The sequence below is a fragment of the Eubalaena glacialis genome, chromosome 3, assembly GCF_028564815.1.
Source record: "Eubalaena glacialis isolate mEubGla1 chromosome 3, mEubGla1.1.hap2.+ XY, whole genome shotgun sequence".
NCBI classification, from domain to species: Eukaryota; Metazoa; Chordata; class Mammalia; order Artiodactyla; family Balaenidae; genus Eubalaena; species Eubalaena glacialis.
Genome location: NC_083718.1, coordinates 89,279,063 through 89,282,493, shown reverse-complemented (window position 1 = coordinate 89,282,493; position 3,431 = coordinate 89,279,063).

The window sequence follows — 3,431 nt, the reverse complement described above, 5'->3', positions numbered from 1 at the left end:
CCATGCCCGTGACCCCAGACACCCAGCAGATTCTGGGATCCTGAACTCTTGTCTGTACCCAATGCCCGACTTTCTCCGTGATCTTGGTAAGGTTCATAATCCCAGCTCTTGCTACCTAGCTCACCTCCACACCCAGAAGCTCCGTCTGCTTCCAGTCAGATCTGATCTACGTAGCAAACTCAGCAGCTGGAGAGAGAATTTTCCTTCTTACTTCAGACCCTATAAAACAAGAACACACAATACAGCCCCATGACAAAAGTCATCGGCCTATAACCACACTCTCCAGCAAGCCCTTCTTCAGGTCTTGTCCCCGTCCCTCCCTGTGACTCACTGCACAAGGACCCCCACCCAGGGGGGCAGCCACACCGCTGGACTCATAGCCTATACGAGGCTCCGACGCTGCAGAAAGATGCAAACTGCCCCTCAGTTTGCCTTAGCCTCGCCCACGACTGGTTGGCTTCAGGCATCAACAATTCAAGGTTAATATTAACCTGCCTGCAGCTCCAAAGGGTCAGGCACCCTAGTGGGCTTGAGCCCAGACCTCAAAGTCCCAGGTTTGTCTGACTTCTGGAATCAGCTCAAGCAAGACAGATGGCTGAATGGCACAGCAGGGACCAGGAGGTCCTGGATGCATCCCATCACGGTGAATTGCGGGGGAGTGCCTTTCTGCTCGCAGAACTACGTTTGCTCTCTGAGAAGCTGGGCCATGACTGCTCATGAATGCCCCATCATTTCTCTTCACCCCAGTTAAGCAGGCATATTGTTCAATAGGTACCCCGTGGCAACCTAAAAAAAACCCCAACATCTCTTTACAACTTCATCTTGAAATGTACTCCAAACCCACTGGCACTGCCCTGTCGAACCCAGTGTCAGATCCGAGGTTGGGGCCGTCATGAACACATTCTCTGGAATTCGAGGGATGTTACAAAAGCACCTCAAATAGCTCTGCTTGTGCTCCTCTGTGCCCACATGCGGATTAACTCACTTAGGCTACAGCAGTGAAGGCTGATATTAAAGAAGAGAAAATGTTCCTTAGCCCAGTGAGTTCCTTAGCTTAGCTCAAAAGGTCCCCAGGACTTCATATTAGATTCAAACTTGAGAACCTAGTTTGAACTTGATTCAAACTATGAATCTAGCTATGAGAGCTATAGGAGAACCTCCACTGTTCTACCTACTACCAGAACCTTATAAATATTAACTCATTTACTTCTCATTAAAGTGTAGGAGATGTTGTGAGGAAACTGAGGCACGGAGAAATTAAGAAACATGTGGATGTTAGTAAGCGGCTGCAGATTGGCGCTCAGGCACGAAGCTCCAGCGTCTGTGTTCCTGACCATAACACTGTAATGTCTCCTGGAAGGAAGGAACGCTGTCCAAGATTGGAAAATGTCAATGGAAAGTCTGGATCAGAGGACAGTGAGAAGGCCAGGTGATGTGAAAGCTGACTGTGGGCATGGCCTGGAGGCTGATTGTGCGGGGCGTGAAAACCACTGTGCAAAAGGAATTTCCAGATCCCAGAGTCTGGCCACTTTGCAAGGCATTTCTGGGGTAATACTGCCATCTAGTGGTAAGACAACAGGTAGCAATTAAACGCAGAATGAGCCTTGAGCAGGGAAGGTAATGACAAATCAGCAGGAAAAGTTATTTTTCACTCCAGCTATAGATTCTAAAAGACGGGCAAATCCCACTGCCATGATCCTTGAAATAGACTAGAGTTTTCACATGCCACTGAATGGTGGCTACAAGCTAGATTCAAATCCCAACTCTGTGTGCCCGGAGATTACTCCTAACTCAGGAAAGCCTGTGAGATGACATGCCAAAAAGTACTCCTCCCATCTTCTTTCATGTAAATAATTACAGGTTTCTTCCTCCTGAGGTCCTGAAAGAAGTTCCCCGTGGGGCAAAGTCCTTGGAGGGTGATCCAAGCCCGGCTTTGTTGATGTGAACTTGTACTTTAAAAGCCATCCTCTATCAACCATCTCAGGCACTGGGACACGCTAGTGAGTAATTATTTGTCTATACCAAGAGGAAAACCAATAGCCACGCTCAAGAGTTGAATTGAGCTCAATAGTCTGGGCTTTCACAGTGGAAGAGGGAGGGTTCTGTCTATGCTTGTCTTCACTGGGGACCAGCGGAAAGCTAATGGGTTGAAAAGGCAGTACGCGTCCCGTGGGCTGGGCATTGCTGGGCCGTGGCTCCTTTAAAAAGTAAGGTCAGCTTGCTCTCGTGGAGTATATTAGATGTGCTCACAGAGGGAGCTGGGCTCTGGATAAAGTCTTGTGTTCCTTTCCTCCTTGGGCACCTCAGGACACTAAGCCAATGAAAGGGCAAGTTGCCATACCAGGGATGAAAAAAAAAAATCCCAACTCTGCTCATTACTGATGAAATCTTGGGCAAGTTAATTTTCATTTTCTCTTCTGAAAAATGGGGAAAATAATATCTACCCATATGGTTGCTGTGAAGATCAAGTGAAATAATGCATGCAACGTGTCGGGCCTATTGTCAGCACTTAATAGCCGTTTGTTATTGCAGTATGAGGAAGTGGTAAGGCTGGCACAGAAGCACAGAGGGAAGGACCCAGACGAATTGGACATTAATTAGTGACCTTTAGCGAACCCCACAGGACTGCCCTTGGGGAATTCTTTTTTTTTTCACATGTACTCTTTTTTTTTTTTTTTAAACATCTTTATTGAAGTATAATTGCTTTACAATGGTGTGTTAGTTTCTGCTGTGTAACAAAGTGAATCAGTTATACATATATATATGTTCCCATATCTCTTCCCTCTTGCATCTCCCTCCCTCCCACCCTCCCTATCCCACCCCTCTAGGTGGTCACAAAGCACCGAGCTGATCTCCCTGTGCTATGCGGCTGCTTCCCACTAGCTATCTATTTTACATTTGGTAGTGTATATATCACATGTACTCTTGTGTTGGCTTCTGCCTGATTATTGAGTCATTTTTCCACTCAAAAATATTAGTGGTTCTCCCTGCCTCTCATATTCATCTCTGGTCAGGCCTGGAGGGCTCCTCACAGCGCGGCCCTCAGTCCATCCTGGCTGGGTCCCCACTGCTCCTTGCTCCCGGCTTCTAGGCTGTGACCGCTCTTCACCCATCCCCTCGCCACCTCCCCAGACCAGCCTTTCCTCTACAACACGGGGCTTTCGTAATTCTCCACCTGAAATCACCCACTCCCTTCCTCTAACCATCTTGGAAGAATTGGGAAAATATATGGTTTGGGAGAAAAAAAGCGAGTCTTTTATTTTGAGGTTGAATTTGGCAATGAACATCACTTAATGTGAGGTAACTTGGCAAAGCTCACCAAGTTCGTTTCATGGTTAACCTTGCTCTGGCCCACTTGCTCACTGGCTTCCAAGCTGGATGTTGTTCCCATTAAAGATTAACTTGTAGCCTTGAAACTTCTCTGTCCTCAG